This window comes from Danio rerio, chromosome 8 (assembly GCF_052040795.2).
Source record: "Danio rerio strain M-AB ecotype USA chromosome 8, GRCz13ab, whole genome shotgun sequence".
In the NCBI taxonomy this organism is placed as follows: domain Eukaryota; kingdom Metazoa; phylum Chordata; class Actinopteri; order Cypriniformes; family Danionidae; genus Danio; species Danio rerio.
In genome coordinates, this window is record NC_141028.1 from 41,969,986 (window position 1) to 41,992,657 (window position 22,672).

The 22,672-nt window shown below is 40.6% G+C and overlaps 1 protein-coding gene and 1 long non-coding RNA gene across 6 annotated transcripts in view; both read right to left on the reverse strand.

Annotated features, from left to right (window-relative positions):
• Nucleotides 1–22,672, reverse strand: part of slc12a5b (solute carrier family 12 member 5b) — a 114,787-nt gene that overhangs the window by 63,103 nt on the left and 29,012 nt on the right.
• On the reverse strand, nucleotides 5,101–21,158 carry LOC147842789 (uncharacterized). The gene is made up of 3 exons (XR_015497367.2): nucleotides 14,792–21,158; nucleotides 5,920–8,743; nucleotides 5,101–5,775 (listed from the first exon to the last, which is right to left on the reverse strand). It is a non-coding gene; the product is annotated as an uncharacterized LOC147842789 (long non-coding RNA).

Here is a 22,672-nt window from a genome sequence, read left to right on the forward strand (position 1 = left end):
GAAGGAGCAGTATCAACAGATATTAAGCAGACTGTCTACTAATAGTCAAATGGACCATCAAAATCAAGTGTTACCTTCAATTCACTTATATGTTTTTGGACTGTGGGGGAAACCGGAGTACTCAGAAGAAACACAAGGAGAACATGCAAGCTCCTCACAGAAATGACCAGCAATCTTCTTGCTGTGAGGTGACAGTGCTAACCCCGAGCCACCTTGCTGCCCCATTATGAATCATGCAAAGCATATTCAAGAATTTATGTGAATATATGTACTATATTTCATATATTGAGCACAAAGTCAACAAAGAAAATTATAATTAGTGATGATAAAAATACAGAATGTGTTTAAAAAAATTGCTCAGGAAATAGGATTTTTATTGTGCATACTTAATACAATTCAGCACACTTCTTTTTCATAGATGACTTTTTATTGTTGTTTGTTGACTTTTTATATTGCTAGCAAATAAAATGTAACAAATTATGCTGTATATTCTTACATTTTAAAAATATAATTATATAACACTTGACTAATATCTAGTGTTCAAAGATAAATATATTAGTAAAAGTTAAATGAAAAAAAAAAAACTCATAGAACAACAATGAAATGAAGCAGTATAAAGCAGAAAGCAGAAAAACTACAAATAAACAGTCATGTTGCTCAGATACAGCTGGTAATATGAGAATGTTCAGAGAAATGAGACATCACTGCACTCGTTCCCTCTAAGCACCTTTGCCTTTCTCTAATCCACAGTTTTAAAATCTGCTTTTCAAAGCTCATTTCAGCCCATGACATCAAAGTAATCTGCTTTTTAAATTTTAATGTTAGCGTGCCCCTTTCTCTTGCTTTTGTGTGGTCATATTTAGTATTTTCTGTGTAAGAATCAAACTCTAAATGTTTATAGCATGAATAGGATCTTGATCCTTGTTATAAAGTGCACTTTAGCATACATGTAAAAAGAGTATTATTATGGATATACTTAAATGTACTTCAATAGAAAACATTTTCATAAAATAAAACAGAAATTTAATAATTATTAACTTAATTGTTACAAGCTTTTTTACAATGCAATGTATAATAATAGTAATAATAATAATAATAATAATAATAATAATTATTATTATTATTATTATAGTTTATTATTGTTATTATTTTTATCATTATTATTATTATTATTGGTGTGATTGTTGTTGTTGTTGTTGTTGATTAATTATTAATTTGACTTTATTTTAAAGTGCACTCTTTTCAATTCAGAAAATCTTGATATTAGAGACACCGCTGGCCATTAAGCTAACTTGAGCAGCAACTATTTTATTTATTTTTTAAATAACAATAAAACAAAGTAAAATCATATAAAACAGAAAAAATACATGTTAATACACATAAAAACACAGTAAAGAAAGCATCTAAGCATAGCGTTTGCAAAAAGTCTGCAAAAAGTCTGAAGCATTATGCCAACAAATGAGGTAAACATTCTGTTAAATGTCATATTTTACCAGATACCAAATATAATATACATTCAAACTGCCATAAAAGTTTCATAAATACGATGACACTCATGGCAGTTCTGTTATAAAGTATATTAGGGACCACAAACTACATAGATTTGACTTCAGTTCAAATGAATCCCCATTCTTATAACTCATTGGCTTTGCTGAATGGTTGTTGAAATATTTATTCATTTAATTCATTTTTTTTTCTAATAAAACAGAACAGAAGGAGAGGCTCTTGAGAATGTGTGAAAATGTCACATCTGTTTGATTTTCTGCAAAAGTGTCCTTTATTCACAATCTACAGTCTACATGTGTTCATAGGAAGTCTTGGAAGGTCTTTATGTTTTGTTGCATAGGGTTTACACTAGGAATGTCCCGATCATGATTTTTTGCCATCGAGTCCGAGTCCAATATACCGATACCGAAACCCAATTGTATATTTCTATGATACATAAAAAAGTATAAAAATGGGCGAAGAAACTGATCCAGGAATTTCTTTATTTTTTTATTTATTTCACCTTATTTTAAAATTCAACAACTCGCTTGAACAGTCAAGTAATGAATAACATAAATTCTTCACTTTTGGACTTAAGTGCAACAATAAACATTTTTAAAAATGTAATGTAAAAACAAATAGCACCTCAAATACCACAAGTTTGCATATCTCAGTTATCTACGGCAATGTTCTCGTCATCAACTTTATAATACTTCCAGACCGCAGACATACTCAAGCTTTTTGCTTCAAGCTGCTGCCATGTTTTACTTTGCCAGCATATAACCAATATTATCTCTGCAACAAAGTGATGTCATGCTGCACGCATTGCTGTTTTCATGTGAAGTCAAGAAAGAGGTCTAACTCTGTGCCACCGCATAACTAGATGTGTTAAAAAATAATGAGAATACATACATTCGAGTCCTGATCGAGTCGGAAACTGCATTATCGGGCATGATTTCCATGTGTTTTTTTCTGCACATCACTTACTAGCTGGCCTCCTTTACACTCACCCCCCTAAATCTCACTCCAACCCAGGTTACAGCACCAATGTAATCCTACAACTCCTACACCATCCAACCCACTTTGAGCTAGTATCAAACCAGCAACTTTCCGCATGAGAGTCAGTTGCTCTACCAAGGAGGCCAAAGACCATGACCTATAGCGTCTGTCACTAGAGCACCTTTAGAGGTCAGAGGTCTGCACAGCACTTACTAGCTGGCCTCAGTTACACATATAGTCAGGTCACCTTTGTTTTTATAGGACATTTACAATGTTTACTGTGTCAAAGCTGCTTATTAAAAAATATAGAGAAGCTATAACAATTTTAAGACACATTCAGCATATCAAGCAGGTAGGAAAGTTGTGGTAAACAAGTGAACTTTTATTTTGGAAACAGTAGAATCTTTTATTTGCCAGGACTGGGCTGCGACTAAAAGGTATAGTTGGAGCTGTTTTGAATAAATAAGAGACTAAGCCGAAGAAAACTAAATTGAAAATATACTCTTTTTAAAAGCAGAATCTTAGCTATAGCATCTTGACATTTCTTGGATAATTCTTGAACAAATGCCAAAACACAAACGTCCAAAATGGGTTAAATACTGGACAGTTAAAATCAGGTTAAGCAAAGATTCAAGCTTAAATTCTGTGGGTGCAGCATATCATCATTCCCAGTTACTAAATTGAAGTACCTTTATCTAACTGAAAGAGAGAAAGAGAGAGAGCAGGTGTTTAAGAAGCCTGCAGAATTGGCTAGCTTATGTCCTGAGCTCCCTGAGGCTGATTATATCAGGCTCTGCCACTATGTGGAGCTTCCTCAATTCCCTTCTCAACTGATCAGCAGTGATATGCAGCCCGACACTGAGGGTGTGGGATGGAGGATTTACTGTCCTAATTCCACGGAAGGCTTGTGGTGGGCTGAGAAAAGAGCAACCGAGGACCAATCTGACAAAAATCAAGCGTTACTTTAATGCATGGCTACTGGCCAGTTAGCAGTTTCAACCCACTTCACACCTCCTTCATGTTGTTCTGACTAAGTTTGCGATCACGCTTATGTCGTTATTATTTCTTCTCTTCCTCAAGTATAATTTTCACGTCTTCTCACATCCTCTTTGCCTCCCTCTTTGTCAGACCTTCTTTTTGCTCAGCAGGTCCCTCAGATCTTTAGTGATTCATGTTTTGTTGTTGGAGAAATGGCACAGTCCACTCTAAAGTTCCTCAGTGTCACTGTATGACTCATAGAACTTGTCTTATTCGGTTTACTTCAAGCACTTCTTTAAAGCGTTCTCTACTTCTCTTCTGTCCTGTGGTAAAACACACCTGTTTTGTGGTCAGTTTGCATTAAGAAAGACAATCAATCAATCAATCAATCAATCAATCAATCAATCAATCAATCCACTTATCCTACTACCCACCCACCCACTCACCCACCAACCAACCAACCAACCAACCAACCAACCAACTTCAATCAATCAATCAATCAATCAATCAATCAATCAATCAATCAATCAATCAATCAATCAATCAATCAATCAATTAATTAATTAATTAAATTATTCATCCCAACCGGTAGTATTCAAATCATAAAGAGCAGGGTTCCTTTGGGTCATGGAATTTCTAGAATATCAATTTTAGGTTGATTTCTGAAATTGTTTGTTGTGTTAAATTTTAGTTTTCATTTACTCACTCACTCACTCACTCACTCACTCACTATCCTCTGGCTTAGTCTCGGATTTATCAAGTGTCACATGATTCACTGATTTTTTTTCCACCAAAGTGGAATAAACTGCCAATGAATTAATGAACAAATGAATGAATGAATCCCAGGACAGGGCAATGGAGTTTGCATGTTCTCCCCATGTTTGCACGGGTTTGCTCCGGTTTTCCCCACAATCCAAAGGGTTTAGGTGACTTGAATAAACTAAATTGGCTGTAGTGTATGTGTAAATGAGTCTACTAAGTTGAAGGAAAAAAAATGAATAAACATCCCAGGGCAATGTACATTTTAAACACTTGGTGTTATACTGTTTGTAAAACTACTATTGATCTATTGAATATGAGAGAGAGCACTTCATAGCCAAGCAACAGGTAAGTAACTCTGATTTTCTTTTCAAAATCTGAGGTAGATTAGCCATTGTCATTCTTACAGTCGCTCTCCAAAGTCATGCAGAGATGTACAAGCTGAACCCATTTGATATAGTTATTTTAACATATTATTATTATTATTATTATTTTAACTTAGTTTTTTATTGATTTTTTTAGGAACATATAACCAGTGGGGGACAAAAAAAAAAAAAATATATATATATATATAAATATACATATATACATTCATACATATATATGTATATAGGCAAATACATCCATTCCACACATGTATATACATACATATATAAAAATATTGAAACAACCTCATCAAAATAAATAAATAAATAAAATAAGTATAAAATAAAATATAATAAAAGGTTGCTAAAAATATTCACAATGATGCATAGCCTCTAGAATTATGTAAACTTTAAATTATAAATAATAATTTTGTCATTGTGGAGAAAGCCAGCCATTTACTCCATTTCTTATCAAAGATCTCTAATTGTAATCTAAGTGCATGTATAATTTTTTCCACCATTTCCCAAAAACTGTTAATTCTTGAGCACTGCCAGAATATATGCGCATGATGTGCTTCTGTTACTCCACAGTTCCTCCAACAAGGATGAGTAGTCCCAGATTGTAATGATTTAATTTTTGGTGTAATAAAAATCTAATTAAGTTTTTCCAACAAAATTCACGCCACATTCTTGAGCTTGTTTAACATATTATTTTAATATTGTATATATACAAGCACAACAATGGATTGTTTGTCTGTTATTTGATGTCATGGAAATGCGTCTTTTTAGTCAGAGAATGTCAGGGAATTTGATATTTGGCTTAAAGTGCATTTTCAGAAATAAAGGTATTAGAGTTGTCACTGTGTAGTACTTTTTCACCTAAAGGTCTAAATTTGCACGTCAAATGTACATTTTACGTACATTTAGGTACTGATATATACCTATGAGGTATCAACATGGAGATTTGGTTACAAATGTATACGATTTGAAAAGGTACTGCCCTAGAGACAGCTCTCATAACTTTAATTCTAAAAGTGTCGATACCTTGTTAAAGATTTGTAAAAGTCTCTTGGTTTTTGGGATTCTTATTTATTTTTTATTTTTTTACACTTTTGGTTTGCTTTGTTAACTCTTGATTTTGAAAATGTAACTCAATATTTTAACATTGAGGCTTTTATTAAGGTTTTTACTTTATTGTACAGCCACAAAAAAAAAAAAAAAAAAAATGGGACTTATGCAAAATACAATGCAATCTACAAACTGTGATTTATACTCTTGATTTTGAATATGTAACTCTACATTTTAACATTGAGGCTTTTATTAAGGTTTTCACTTTATTGTACAGCCACAAATAAAAAAAAAAAATTGGGACTTCTGCAAAATACAATGTAATCTACAAACTGTGATCTGTTTGTTCGCTTTAACTTACATTTGATTGACAAAAGTTCAAAGAAAATATTTCCAGCATTTTTACTTAAAGATATTAAAAAAAGTAAGTAAAATAGTTTGAGGCTGCACCATACTCCAGAAAAGTTGGCACAAAAGCAAAATAAAAGTGAAAGGGGTTATAGAACATCCAGATTCAACTGTTTTAAATGGTTTAAATTAAGTAGGTGAACTTGTAATATATAAGGTTTAAATACATGTTCTCGATTAAGGTATTTCACCACATCAAATATTGTGAAAATATTGAGGGAGTCCAGAGAAATCTCAGTTTTTGTAAAGCAAGGCAGGAAACCTGCAGCTGAATGTGCTGGACATTTGAGCCCTCAGATGACATTGCATGAAAATGGTCATGTTGTGCTGTTAAATAAAGCCAAATGAGCTCAGCAGTACTTTAAAAAAAACTGCTTCCTCTTAACACAGTATGTGACTGCACAAAGAAATGCCACTTGAATCCCTGTTCCCCATGGTGAAAAGGCCAGGGATCATCTCAGATATATAATAATAATAATAAAAAGAAAACAGAAACTGAAGAAATGTGTGCTGGAATCTGTTGAATCCACATTTCAACTTATTTCTGGAGGAAAGGGACCATCCAGAGTTTCATGAGAGACAGATACAAAAGCAATCGTATGGGAACCAGCAATGCATACGGCATGACTGGCAAATGTATGCAAAGTTACCATTGACATGGAGGCATATATTGGAAGAGTACAAAGTCAAACAGCCTGTTTACTATTAAGTAACTACCAAGAAGTTGAAAATCAAATCAAATTTCACCCAGAAAATCTTCACTCAACTGTTTTCAGTCTTTAAGTGGACTATATTAGTAGACTAATGTAGAGAACATTGATTTCAGATACAGCCATCTTGAATATGCAAACTATTGCCTCTACCTGTACCTTGTATGGTTCTTTATTTAGCCATGACATGGAGGCAAAAATTGGAAGAGTACAAAGACATAATGCCATCAGAATGGCATATTTCATGAAAAGTTTATGGTTATTAGAATAATAATACTTCTACATGTGCTATAACTGTGTTGTTTTGTAAAACACAGAGTCAATGCACTTGGCTGGCCTGTAGTACAGATATCTCTCCTCTATTGATGTATGGGCCGTCATAAAAAGTAAAGTTTTAAATGACGGTCACAGACTGTTGAGATGTTGAGAAATTTTTAATTATGTCAAATAGGAAAACTCACTTTAAAAATTCGCAAATTTACCAGACAGTGTCTTCTATTTAAGCTCATAGGAACCATTTAGTTCACCCAGAGTTTTGCCTTATGCCACTACAACAGATAGTTGTGATCATTTGTTTCAACAGCAGTTGTTCCTAAACAAGCAGATCACCTGTATTATGCATATGAACACTGTATATTCATTGCTGATTGAATATATTTTGGTTAGTATTTTGTTTTGTTTATTTAAAGATTGTTGGTCTATTTTTGACAAAATTATACTTGTGTGTGTGTGTTACTAAAAAAATTCCAATACAATCCTCAAGTTTAGATTATTAAACAATGTAATTAAAAGCAATGTTAAATTACTAACATTTTAATCATCAAGCTTTTCCGACTTGTTTGAGTTTGATTTAGAGATCAAATTCCCATAATGCAATTTGAGAGCAGAAACAATGCAGTAGACTGTTGACTAACTTATTTTAATTTTATGTAAATGTCACTGGATAGCTAAACATAGACTGAGAGTCAACAGCATAATACGATTTTAAAGGTTGCAAGTTAAACATAGAACATAATAAACTACATTTGTGTATTTTACAACAAAAACTAAAAACTGAACTCAAAAGACTGAAAATAAATGAATTAAACAGATAAAATAAATTACAATCAGCTTGACATAATTTATTCACCATTTATCTCAAACCTCTATGAGTTTCTTTCCTAAACACAAAAGAGGGTATTTTGAAAAATGTAAACTGAAGACTGGTTGGAAACCTGGAACCATTGAAAGCCATGGTATTTGCTATCTCCTACTGTGAAAGTCATTGTTTACAGGTTCTCAGCTTTGTTCAAAATATTTTCTTTTGTGTTCAGCCACCCGCTTCGAATAATATCACTCGAATGAATGTGCATTATCTGTGGTTATCAGCTGATAGATATGAGCCAGTAAGGGGGCCTTCTGCTCCTGTTTTCATCCATGCGCATGGTTAATCAGCTCTATTAATAGAGAAGACTCCAGATCCAGATCTTTTTTTACATTACTTTGACGGTTGGGTTTAGGGTTGGTGTAGGGGTAGACGTTAATAACATACAATTATTAGGACATTTTGAAAATAATATAAATAATTCTTGTTATCTTCCAGCCACAGCCGTATGTAATCTATAGGTGATTAACCATGTGGATGTATCAGTTTAGAAGGCCCCTACCGACCCATATCTATCAGCTGATAACCAGCAATGACGCCTATTTAATCAAGTGATAACATTCGAATCAGCTGGTTAAGCAGAATAAATAAATGATTAAAACTTTTAAACTACTTAAGAGGTATATTTTATTCTTTGTGCAAATTATCACTTAAAAATGGTACTGAAAACAGAAAGTTTCTATTAAGTTCAAAAAGTTTCATAGATTTTTTTTTTTTCTTAACATGACTACTGGATAAATCTCACAAGTTTATCTTTAGTTAAAAATGAAGAAAAAAGAAAGAGCTCCCTAGAGCTACATATTATTACTGCCCTTCTAATACATCCTCTGTTCCCCTTCGGGGGGAACTTCAGCACTATAAGTGGATTTGATTTGTAAAATCCACGCATTGGGAGGTTCGGTTCAGAAGCTACTCGTCTGAAAGAGTATTGAACGGGCCAATTAAGAATGAATTGGCAGCGCAAGCCTGCGCAGGTGAGCGGCATAAGCAATCAACTGAGTATATAAGCTCACCTGGCGCCAGCAGACGCTATCCTTTTCGCTTCAGAGACTTTCTGATCGAGTCGATGAGGGTTCCTCCTGCTGTGACCAGCGATTCTGAGCGAACGAGAGCATTCTCCCGGTCCAGAGTGTGTACACGCAGTGGCAGACGGTCGAGCTGGGTTTCTCCCTTGCCTGGCGTTCTTTGGGTCCGGTCCTCCAGAGCGGTGCGTATAAAGTTGCAAACTTCACAGAAAGAGCAACACAGTCGTGCAGCACGTCCTTATCAGGACGGCGCTCCGACTGTGCGTTTCTGGATGCGGTGGTTTCCTGTCCTCGGATGATGGGCGCGGGCACTGCGTTACATGTCTGGGGGTCCAGCATGTTAATGCGCTGCTCGCGGGCAGTTCATGTCGTCATTGCGATGCCATGACTGTTGCGCAAGATCGCGGTTAGCCTTTGCAAAAGGGTGAACCACCCCAGTTGTCCCCTGCTCTGCAGCGGGCACTCGGGCAGATCTGAGGGTTTCAGCGAGAGATAATCCGTCGCCCACGGGCCCGCGGACCTCCCGCTCCTCTAAGCGCTCCATCCAAGCTTCGGGCGGGGGAAGCGATCCGTCTAACAGATGGTAGCCCTTACGCCCGATGACACCGGAGACCAGATGTCCACCGCGGCATCGGAGGGTGGGCTTTCATTGTCCGATGATGATCCAGACCCGCTCGCCCCCTTCGGGCTGGTGAGCGCTGTCACTACGGATCCTGAAACGGACATGTTAGCCGTGCTTTCCCGGGCTGCTTCGGCCGTGGGTTGGAGATGGTTTATCCCCCAGCTCCGCGGCCGGACCGACTAGAGGGGCGTTCCCTTCTTCCCGGAGGTGCACAGTAGGCTCACGCGGTCTTGTAAAGCACTTTTTTCTGCTCGTGCTGCGTGTTCCTCCACCCTAACCACTCTTGACGGTGAAACAGCCAGGGGGTATGTGGCGATTCCTCAGGTTGAGTGCGCGATGGCGGTAAATCCGCGCGGCGCCTCTTCTTGGCGGGATCCGCCTCGTCTCCCATCCAAAGCCTGTAAGTTATCTACCTCCCTCGGAGCTAGAGCTTACATAGCTGCGGGCCAGGCTGCTTCCGCCTTGCATGCGATAGCCACCTACTAGCGCTACCAAGCGCAGGCGCTGGCCGAGCTGCACGAGGGTGGGTCCAACCCAGGCTTACGAGCTTCGCACCGCCGCCGACTTAGCTCTTCGGACTACTGAGTCCGCTGCGTGTGCGTTGGGGAGGACGATGTCCACATTAGTGGTCCAGGAGCGCCACCCCTGGCTGATATGCGCAAAGTCGACAAAGTCCGCTTTCTTGACTTCCCCATATCCCCAGCCAGGTTCGGCGACACTGTCTGTGAATTCACCCAGGAATTCAAGGCGGTGAGAGAGCAGTTGGTGGGTGATGTCTTATCGGCGGTCCGTAGCCCGCTCCGCCCGCCGTGCCATTCATACCTGCTCCTCGCCGAAGGCGCCCGCCTACGAGAGCTGCTCCGCCCCCGCACACGCCTCAGGCGAAGCGAGCGCGTCGGGCACCTCGGAAGCAGGCAGCCCCCCTGCCCAGAACGCCGCTAAGTCCGGCAACGGACCGCGAAGCGCCCCTGGGACAGGCCATCTGGAGAAGAGGGAACTTGCTCTTTCCCCGCTGGAGGGCGGGGCCCCATTTCCAACGGCACTTTTTACTGCCATGAAAACATTATGAAAGGGCACTTTTCACTTCCCCAGATGTGACAGCCCGAAATCTGCCAGTCTGGGACGCTATGCTTTCTAGCTTGCAGATTCGGTGCGTTTCGCCAGTGGCTCACGAGCGCTGGGAGGACGGTCTCCTTTCTCCCACCCCTCGAGCCTCCCCTCCGGAGCTCGGGTTTGGAGTGAGAGCAAATATCTCACCTCCAGCTTTTCCGTGGGACCCGCGAGCTTCCCGGATCAGCACACCCACTCCGCGCTGCCCCACTGCTGGTACGTCAGCGATTGTAGCGATGAGTCCATTAGCGAGAGCTCTGCCTGCCTGGTTAGCGCGGGCCAGCTCTTCGCGGTGGCTCATACGCACAATCAGACTCGGCTATGCGATTCAGTTCGCGAAACGGCCCCCCAAGTCACGGGTGTGTATTCACCAGGGTCAGCCCCCTGTCCGCCCCTGTCTTGCGAGAGGAGATTGCTGTCCTCCTGGCGAAGGATGCAATCGAGCCGCTCCCTCCAGCCGAGATGGAGAGTGGGTTTTACAGCCCACGCTTCATCGTGCCCAAAAGAGCGGTGGGTCACGGCCAATCCTAGATCTGCGCGTTTTGAACCGCTGCCTGCACAAGCTGCCGTTCAGAATGCTCACGCAGAAGCGCATCCTCCGGTGCGTTCGTCCTCTGGGTTGGTCTGCAGCATTAGACCTGATGGACGCGTATTTCCATGTCTCCACTCTTCCTCGCCACCGACAGTTTCTGCGGTTTGCGTTTGAAGGTCGAGCTTGGCAATACAAAGCCCTCCCCTTCGGGCTCTCTCTGTCTCCGCGGGTCCTCACCAAGCCCGCGGAGGGTGCCTCAGCGCCCCTTCGGCTCGCGGGCATCTGCATACTCAATTTCTTTACGACTGGCTGATTTTTGCCCTCTCTCAGAGCAGTTGATTATGCACAGAGACAAAGTGCTCTGGCACTTCCACCTGTGGGGGTTTCAGGTCAACCGAGAAAAGAGCAAACTCGCCCCCGTGCAGAGGATCTCTTCTCTCGGGTTGGAGCTGGACTCGGTCACCATGGCAGCGCGCCTCTCCGGAGAGCGCGCTCAGCTGATGCTGTACTGTCTGAGAGAGCTCGACAGTAAAATAGTGGTCCCACTGAAACTATTTCAGAGGCTCCTGGGGCATATGGCATCCGCAGCCGCTTCATGCCGCTCGGATTATTCTATATGAGACCACTTCAGCACTGGCTTCACGATCGAGTCCCCAGACGCGCATGGCACGCGCGCGCACACCGAGTCTCTGTTACTGCGCTGTGTCGCCGCGCCCTCAGCCCTTGGAGCGACCCCTCGTTCCTACAGACCTGGGTGTCTCTAGAACAGGCGTCCAGTCTTGTTGTCGTTTCAGCAGACACTTCCAACACGGGCTGGGGGGCTGTGCGTTGCGGGCATGCGGCTGCGGACCTGTGGAAAGGTACCCAGTTGCATTGGCATATCGCCTGGAGCTGTTGGCAGTGTTCCTCGCTCTCCACCGTTTTTTTCCGGTGCTGGAGCGGCAACACGTGCTGGTCAGGACGGACAGTACGGCGGCGGTGGCGTATATCAGCCGTATAGGGGGTATGCGCTCTCGCCGCATGTCTCAGCTCGCCCGCCGTCTGCTCCTCTGGAGTTATCCGCGGCTGAAATCGCTGCACACCATTCATATTAAGGCAAGCTCAACCGTGCAGCCGATGCGCTCTCACGGCAGCCTTGCGTCCTGGAGAATGGAGACTCCACCCCGAGTCTGTTCAGCTGATATGGGCGCGATTCGGGGAAGCCCAGATCGATCTGTTGCTTCCCCCGAGATCGCTCATTGCTAGTTGTTCTTTCCCTGACCGAGTGCTCTCGGCACGGATGCACTGGCTTACAGCTGGCCTCGGTGCACGCGCAAATACGCGTTTCCCCCAGTGAGCCTGCTCGCGCAGTTACTGTGCAAGGTCAGGAAGAGGACGAGGAACAGGTTGCTGGTTGCGCCCCTCTGGCTCAACCGGACCTGGATGTCAGAGCTCTCCCTCGCGATAGCCCTCCCCTGGCAGTCCCTTCGAGAGAGCACCTACTCTCTCAGGGACAGGGCACCACCTGGCACCCTCGCCGATCTTTGAAGAGATTTTAGACGCGAGGAAGACTTAGGTAACCTCCGATTGCGGTGGCTAATACCGTCACTCGGGCTAGAGCCCCCTCCCCGAGCGCGCCTATGCCCTGACGTGGAGTCTATTCACTGAATGGTGTGTCTCTCGCTGAGAAGACCCCCGTAATTTGCCAGATCAGCGTTGTGCTTTCTTTACGCCGAGAGAAGCTGGAGAGCAGGCTGTCGCCCTCCACACTCAAGGTTACGTGGCTGCCATCTCCGCTCTCATAACGCGGTGGCTGGCAGCACCGTGGGAACGCATAACCTCATCATCCGGTTCCTCAGGGGCGCTAAGCGAATTAATCCATCCCGCCCCCTCTCATGCCCTCTTAGGATCTCGCCCTCGCTACACAAGCCGCGTCAGATCCCTTCGATCCTCGACTCAGTATCTTTCTGTCCCTGAAGACAGCTCTGCTGGTCGCGTTGATATCGATTAGAGGGTCGGGGACCCGGAGGCATTTTTCGGTCAGTGACTCGTGCCTGTAATTGGGCTGGCTTCTCTCACGTCCTGAGACCCCGCCCGCGATATGTGCCCAAGGTTCCTACCACTCCGTTTTAATACGAGGTAGTGAGCCTGCAAGCGCTGCCCTCGGAGGAGGCAGACCCAGCCCTTCTTTATTGTCCAGTTCGCGTTTTGCGTATTATCCGGACCGCACTCAGAGTTTAGATCATCTGAGCAGCTCTTCGTCTGTTATAACGGTCGGCAGCAGGGAAGTGCCGTACCGAAATAAGTTCCCACTAGATTGTGGATGCCTTTCTTTCACTATCAGAGCCGAGATGAGCCGCGTCCCCCGAGAGCGCGTGCGCACTCCACTCGGAGCTTCGCATCCTCTCGAGCGCGCGCACGCGGCGCCCCTCTAACAGACTTCTGTAGAGCTGCGGGCTGGGTGACACCCAACACATTTGCAAGGTTTTACAATCTGCGAGTGGAGCCGGTTTCCTCAAGGGTATTAGGTAACCCTTGGTGATTGAGGAAACAATTCGGTAGGGTGTTGAAACACGCTTGCTGCGCCATTTTCCCTAACACGGAGATACGAGCGCCTTTTTATCTGTCAGTAAAGTTCCCCGTCAGGTGAGCCCTGCAGATTCCTCCGTGGCCCCCAGCACTGACTCAGCGGAGGAGTCACTTGCTGGCCCACTACGTTGTAGGTCTGCCCGCTGGTCAGCCCGCGTTTTGGGTAAAGGTGCCTGCTATGCGTGATCCCCACTAGGCGATCCCATATGCTTATTCCGCCACGGTTAAGTCCCCCCCCTGGGCGGACCCGTGTCTTCCCTCCCCGCTAACCACTCTTTTGCTATGCGTACTCCCCCTTTTTAGGGCTAGTCCATATGTAAATTCTGCCATCTATCCCCCCTCGGGTAACGGATGGCCTCCGCAGCGTCCTCCCTATCGGGATTGCACGCTTCCCAACGTACTGTCGTATTTCCTAGAATTATCTAGATGCTCACGACTTCCCAAAAAATATATCTAAGTCCGTGAAACTTCTGTTGAAGTAGGATAAATTAGGGCCAGGGACACGTTGGAGGACCGCGCCCCCCATGATGCGGGTGCGTCACGCTTGCTTGACTATCTCCTCATCGGGGGTGTTGGTAAGGTGCAGTCATTATGGCGCTTTCAATGGGCTCCCAATGCGTGGATTTTACAAATCAAATCCACTTATAGTGCTGAAGTTCCCCCCGAAGGGGAACGTTCGAGGTTACTAAAGTAACCCTTCGTTCCCCGAGGAGGGGAACGGAAGCACTATACTCCGTCGCCATAATGACTGTCCCTTAGCTGTTGAAAGTCTCTTCAGCTTAAAAAGGATAGCGTCTGCTGGCGCCAGGTGAGCTTATATACTCAGTTGATTGCTTATGCCGCTCACCTGCGCAGGCTTGCGCTGCCAATTCATTCTTAATTGGCCCGTTCAATACTCTTTCAGACGAGTAGCTTCTGAACCGAACCTCCCAATGCGTGGATTTTACAAATCAAATCCACTTATAGTGCTTCCGTTCCCCTCCTCGGGGAACGAAGGGTTACTTTAGTAACCTCGAACGTTTTCCATAATGGCAACTTCATCCAGTCTCTTGAGAAGAAATCAATTACATTGCATCACTTCTGGGTCATGGCCAAAGAAGTAACTGATCTGCGTTTGCTGAAAGAGGTATTGTAATTCAGAAAACAATTTATTTAGCTTTATAAACAGCACTCTGTTCTACCGTTTCACTATTTTATGCCAGTAGCATTAAATTATATCCCTTTTCAATCATAATTGCATTGAGTGCAGCACAACTTCAGGACAAAGGCTCTTGTCTGGCATACACGGAGAGAAGACTAAAACGTATCACTTGCTCAAATGATCCTTCACTTGAATTCAAAGAGCCATTCGTCACATCAGTTACTGTACCAGCTGCTGTATGATATATTAGCATCAATATTTGTTTAAAACCTCTGTTTTGACAAGCATTCTTTACTATATGATGCATCATGTTGTTTGATGTGTATTATCAAATCAAAATGTCTGTCAAACCCTTGTTACAGCTTTTTTTTTTTGACAGTTGATGACTAACATTATTTTCAGAAGTTGATAATCTGAGTATATTTAGAGTTGTATCAATTCAAAACATATTTTGAATGAACAAATGGCCATGTCCTTATCAGTTTAGCTGGACTGAGTTCCCAGTTTTAAAGGTGCCACATTGTATGTGTTTATTCAATATCTTAAATTGTTCTCTGATAACATAGTATGTATGTGGCTTAGATATTTTCAAACAAAATTTCCAGAAAGAGTTTTGAATGCTCATTTTATGATTCCAGGTATTAGCCATAGAATACATTTAGTGGCAGCTGTGGCATAATGGTTGGATTTGTGATCTGAAGGTCACAGAATCATGTCCTGACACCAACAGAGATTGTAGGTGGTGAGTGTGAATAACCAGCCTGATCTCAGGAGGAAGTATTTTACCTTTTGTCAGTTGGGTGGCTAATTCATATGAATTTGTACGAGTTCAGTCGTACGTAAATGTATTCATTCATTCATTCATTCATTCATTCATTCATTCATTCATTCATTCATTCATTTTCTTGATGGCTTAGTCCCTTTATTAATCCAGGGTCGCCACAGCGGAATGAACCGCCAACTTATCCAGCAAGTTTTTACGCAGCCGACGGCCTTCCAGCCGCAACCCATCTCTGGGAAACATCCACACATACATTCACACATTCTCATATACTACGGAAATGTACAATTTTAAAAAGGAGGCGTGGCATGCAACCCCACCCCTAACCATCATTGGGTGATGAGCAAATCATACTAAATTGTACAAATTAGATTGTACGAATTCATACAAATTAGCCACTAAATCAAAAACTTACTTATAGAAGTAAGATTGCTTTGGGATAACCAGTACTCTCACCATTCTCAATACCATTGCTAAGGTGAATACCGTGAGCAAGGCATTGATTCCCTAACAACTCTCCAGGCATGACAGTAATGGCTTCACACTGTTTCGAGTGTGTGTTCACAGTGTGTGTACACTTGGATGGGTTAAAAGCTAAGGACATATGGGTCACATTCCTTTAGAATTTCTTTTTCCTTCAAAAGCTTGGTTTTGTCCATATTTGGAACATTCATTATTATTAATGAGTTCTGCTCTTGCACAGCTTGTGTCAGTGCCTGCTTTCTTACACACAGTGTGATTTACTCCGAAACACATATGTGCAAAATAATCATACTTTGTTTGTAAACAAATATTTGAATGGCTTGATAACAATCTTTTCAGCTTAGGTGTTAGAGAGATTTACTTTATCTAGAAGTAGAGGGTGAGCTATGCCACCAGAGTAACCTAGTTTGGTTGAGTTGTGTTTTAGATGAAATATAGGCTAAATAATAATTATAGTCTAAAGGGAGAGTAATATATTCACATATGTATTATTAAGCTTTAATATACAAAAACACAGACAGTAATAATTTACAATTTTAGCATAAATATGAGTTTGATCAAATTTACTGCATCCTTTCATCAAAAAAATTAGGAGCTGAGTGATATGACACGATGCATAAACATGCATTAAACACTTATACAAAGCAGTTTACATGTGTTTGTTGCCTCATTACAAACATACATGCCAATTTTCACAATGTACACATTAAACTACAGCCATAAGCTACAACCTCTGCTGACCAACAACCTTCCCATGTTTTGATGCCTGCCCAGTAACATGACAGATTCACATTAGACAAGGTCTTGTAAATTCTTGAAAATGAAATAGTAAAAAACAAAATTAACATGAATTTATGTCTTAAAAGGCTCAGTATTGTTGATATATTGGTCAGAATATATATAAAAGGATCGACTTGTTGACTGTGACACCATTCACCAATCTAATAATTCTTTTTCTTTACAATAGTACACAATCTTACAAAAGTTTTGTCACCTATCCAAGTTTCAGGAACAGCAAATAATAACTTAACTTCTAGTTGATCATTTGGTATCAAAAGTGGCTTAAATAAAAGTCACAGGTCTCTAGATTACATTTATTCTATCAAATAAAATAAGCTTGTCTTGATTTTTAATCATTTGATTAGGACAATAAGGTCTGACTTTTCTTAGACAAACGTCTTGTCATTTAACAAAAAAATGGTGCATAATATGACTCCCATGAGCTTGGATGACTAAATCCGTTCATCTCTGCAATGACTCTAAATAAATAACTTATTAATAAATTCATCTGGAATGGCAAAGAAAGCGTTCTTGCAGGGCTTCCAGAGTTCATCAAGATTCTTTGGATTCATCTTCAATGCCTCCTTCTTTATTCTACCCTAGACATGCTGAATAATGTTCATGTCTGGTCACTGGGCTGGGCAATCCTAAAGCACCTTGACTTCTTTGCTTTCAGGCACGTTGAGGTGGAGGCTAACGTATGAGTAGGAACACTGTCCTGCTGAAGAATTTGCCCTCTCTTGTGGTTTGTAATTTAATGGGCATCACAAATGTCTTGACACCTCAGGCTGCTGATGTTGCCATCCTGTCTGCAGATCTCTTGCATGTCCCCGCACTGTAACCACAAACCATGAATTTTCCTTCACCAAATTTGACTGATTTTTGTGATAATCTTGAATCCATAATCTTGAGTCTTCAGCAGTATTGGTTATGATTAAGATGCAGTTTAAAAGATCATTCATCTGAAAGATCGACCTTCTGCCAATTTTCCTAATGATCAACTAGAAGTCAAGTTATTATCTGTTGCTCTTACCAATAGGAACGACGACAAGACTTTTGTCAGGTAGTGTATTGCCAAGCAGCCTCCTGTTGGCTCCTAGTAATGTTTATTCAGGGGCTGGCATTTCACTAATTAGATTTTTTTAAAAGTAGGTTTTATCTAGGAATAAAGCATCAACTGGGACATAAAATAAAAAGTCTGATTTTAATATATTGTTAGAATCGAATCCTATGCGTAATCTCAAATCTGACTTTAAATTTATCTGTAACACACAAACAGAAAAGATATTGACATCAGCTTAATCAAAAGGAATTAGAAAACAGCTGTAAAAGTACAATATTGTGCATCCAAACTAAATTTAACAAGCTCAAAATAATAAAGAACATTTCTGAAGTATGAATGTTTATCATAACCTTTTATTTTCTTCAACAACTGTTTTGAGAGAGTTAGTGTTGTCCTGTTTGTCCAATTTTTCACCAGGATTTTACACTCATTGAGTTTATATGAGAAATAAGAAACAATTGCGTTTGAGGTTCATGGTATATCATTTTCATGTACTGAACTCTTATTATTCAGCCATGCCTACAGTAGGTATATTCAGCTTTTCATCCTACGGCACCTTTAAAACATCTAGACAGAAAGAAGGAGCAGAACATGAGGATCATATGTACCTGGAAGAGACGGTCTCAAAACAAATAAACCAAATGGGATTAAACCCCAGACATCCTGTTGTTATGTGAATTGCATGCAAATATTAGGTCACATCCATTGAGTCTTCAGTTAAGACAGAACAAACAGAAGGCTATGAAAAGTAAGGAAACCAATAAGTCTACAGATATTACTGTTAATTAAATTACTGCAGCTTTTCAGATTCAGGAGCTTTGATGATACAAAAACATATTAAAAGTAGAATCACGTTGTGTCTGATCATAAGCTGTTATGGGAGCTGAAATCTTGGCTTCATTTTAGAGAAAACTGGCAAGGGAATGAATAAAGACAGAGAGATTGAGACATTATGAGAGAAGAGCTTGAGGCATGTCACCTCTCCTTTAAAGTTCCCAAGTGTATTTAATGCAGCAGAAATTAACCTACACTTTAATAAATGACATTTCTGATGAGTCTGTTTTGGTGCACATTTTTCATTTGCTTTTTCTATCTGTAGTTGGAGTGAATATACAAGCAATTATCTTCTAGCCAAAAGTGCTGATTCACTAAGCTGGCAATGTGGCATTAGTGACAAAGAAAGTAACACTATACCAACTGGGCTTATCCAAACAAACTTAATAGCGGAAGGCTTCAGTGTAGGCAAAACATGCAAACAGTCTGAATTCACGAGCAGAGAATTTGGCATATGGTGGAAATTTGATTGAGAGCCCTCCTGAGCGAGCAGACCTGCAGCCATTTATCTAATGCCATAATCTCTTCTGTATGTGCTGTTAATGTCCTGGGGTGACACTACATTAGTGTTTCAGAGCCAAGGGCTTACAGATAGACGTTTGATAAAGTGAGAGTTCTTTTTAAGATGGCTGACCGCCTTACTGATAAAATAAAAAGAGATAAATATGGTGGAATTTACAAGCTCTCAGCAAACTCAGTTCAGATTTTTTATGTAAATTATGTGTACAAATTAAGGGGTTAACCAAAGATAAACATTTTCTCCCCCTTACTCTATGCTATTGTCTCACCCATTTTTTCTCTGGCTTTTAATACCATATGAGAGTCTTGTTGTACGGTATTTGTCCTTTGTTTTAGATTGTGTACATATATATGTGTATAGCACTTTAGTAAACACTTGTGTGCTTTATAAATAAACATTGACTTGATTTGACTTGATTGACTATGCATTTCATTCTTCTGTTAAACACACACACTCACACACACACACACACACACACACAATAGTTTAAAGAAGACTTGCAACCGAACAGTTGTGAATACCCAATGACTTCGATAATGTTAAGTTTTTCATAAACTAATTTCGAGAGGATCTCGTGCTTATGATTTACCACAGCTGGTCCCGCAATAGCTAAACATGATCCTCCAATAATATGATTCCTATGTCACTATAAAAAAAACGTCTTCAATCCACACAAGAAACCCTTCCTTTCTCCCCTTCTCCTCCTTTTTTTCCTCAAATATTGGGCGGCACGGCGGCCCAGGGGTTAGCAATGTTGGCCCTACAGCAAGAACACTCTGACCAACTCTGGTCCTCATCTGTCCGTTTCTGGGTGTTTCTGTGCAGAGTTTTTATGTTCTCCCTATGTCTGTGTGGGTTTCCCCTGGGTTCTCCAGTTTCCTCCCACCGTCCAAAGATATGCATCATACAAAACAGACTAAGAAAAACAGGCACCTTGTCTAGCTCCTTTCCTTCTCAAAGTAGTTTACCTTAGCCACTTCAGCTGGGGAGATTTTGAGATCTACTTAGTGCGAACTCTTGAAAGGAAAATTATCAAATTGGATAGTAATCAAGTCAATGGAGACTGAATTTTCATTTTTGTGTGAACTATCACTTTATAGGTGGAGTATGCAGTTTTTGAAATTATATTGAAAAGTGGATCAATCTGAGCACCAAACATACTTGAAGCCAATCAACAGTAAGGTCTTGTCCACATTAGTACATTTTAGTTTAAAACGCATATTATTTTTAGCAAAACAAAAACATATCTTTAAAAAACTCTGTGGATAGATTAGAAAAATATAACTGTTTATGTGTTGTAGTGTGGACTGTGAAAACAAAGGCTTTCAAAATCGATGATGCATTTTAGTCATGTGACTAAATCAGCAAACATGGTAGTAGACATTGTAAAGCAAATATTTTGGGTGCTGTTCTTTTTGAAAGGTTTATTAAAGATTAATATCAGTTTTTGCATGCTTCATACAGGAGTATTACTCCTCAATGCCAACATCTCTGGATGTATATGGCATGTCTGTACTTGTAGCATATACTATGCTTATAGGTAGGCCCACCCGGAATCTGCGAGCGCAGAATTTCGCAGATTTTCAGCAGATTTTCCACAGATTTCAGCAGGTTTTTAGCCTATCTTTAACTCTGTATTTTTTACTTGAGTAAATGTGTGTAAATCTATATTTATTCAGTTTTTTTTTTATTATTTCAGTAATATTATTGACTAATGTGAAAATGTTTATCTGATTTATGTACAATGCAGTTTGTACAGTAATATTTTCTTTTTTTACTAGATATATTATATGACAAACTTACTTTACCAAATAAAGTGAATCTAATTGGATTTGCATTTTAAACATTAAATAAAAGTTAAAAAGATATTATTTTTTATTTCATATATTAAGGTTTTAGTTATGATACTCCTAAAATAATTCCGCAGAAATCCGCAGACTTTTACCAAAATTCTGTGCAGAAATGGCAAAAAATGTCCACAGATTCCGTCTGGCCCTACTTATAGGCCTTATAGCTTTTAGTTTGGTTGTAATTATCAGCTTTGTAAGCTCGTGCTTACTGTGGGCATAAGCGATGTCATCAGCAAAGTACTGATCTTTGAAGCGGTCCAATATTTTGGCATATTTGTTTTGGCACGTCACCCAATTGGCATTTCCTCGCTTATGCAACTTTATTTTTTTGCATTACTCTCAACAACATCTCCATTTACAATCACTCCATTTAAAGAAATCTGTGATTTTCTTTGATATTTTGCTGCGACCGACATGGTCCGACGCAGCAAGAAGGCCACTAGTTTGCATCTAGGCTGAGTCAGTTGGCGTTTCTGTGTAGAGTTTACATGTTCTCCCAGCGTTCGCGTGGGTTTCCTCCGGGTGCTCCGTTTTCCCCACAGTCCAAAGACATGCGCTAAAGTTGAATTAAGTAAACTAAATTGGAAATAGTGTATGTGTGTGAATGAGTGTATATGGATATTTCCCAGTGTTGGCTTGCAGCTGGAAGAGCATCCGCTGTGTAAAACATATGCTCAATAAGTTGGCAGTTCATTCCGCTGTGGTGAACCCTGATAAACAAAGAGACTGAGCTGAAGGAAAATGAATAAATTAATGATTTTGCCGTGATCTTTTAAAGACACAGAAAGTAGGTAAAGGCAGATATGATGTTTTATGTTTGTGTAGATGTGCAGTACTTGAACAAAACCATTTTCAGTCATTTTAGCGTGCATGACCATTTTTTTTTTTTTTAAAGAACTGAAAACTATAGTGTGGATATAGACAAAAACAATGTTTTCAAATTGATCTGGATCAGTTTAGATGTAGCCTAACACTCATGATGGGGAGGAGAAAGAGTGCTCAGTGCATACAATGAACATTAGTAGAATAAATAAATAAATAAATACAGAAAAGAAATAGAAATCAGCCAAGAGGTGGGGTTTACGGCACAGGAAGACATTAAAGAGATTGCAAACAGTTGCTGAGGCTACTTATGTTCTCCTCAAATGGGTTTGCAACTCACAATTCTAAGATATGCTGACTTGAAAATACTTATAGTCTACTTAAATGTACTGAATTTGCATTTTCCTTTGCTTCAGCAATGATGAAGAGATATTAATTTCAGAGAACTTGTACATCTCCCTCCACCACCTGTTTCACACATCAATTCCCAAAGCATGCTATAGAAGCTTAAATGAGTGATAAGTATAACTGTTTGCGTGTGGGGCGAAGCAGTGGCACAGTGGCACTGTCGCCTCACAGCAAGAAGGTCGCTGGTTTGAGCCTCGGCTCGGTCAGTTGGCGTTTC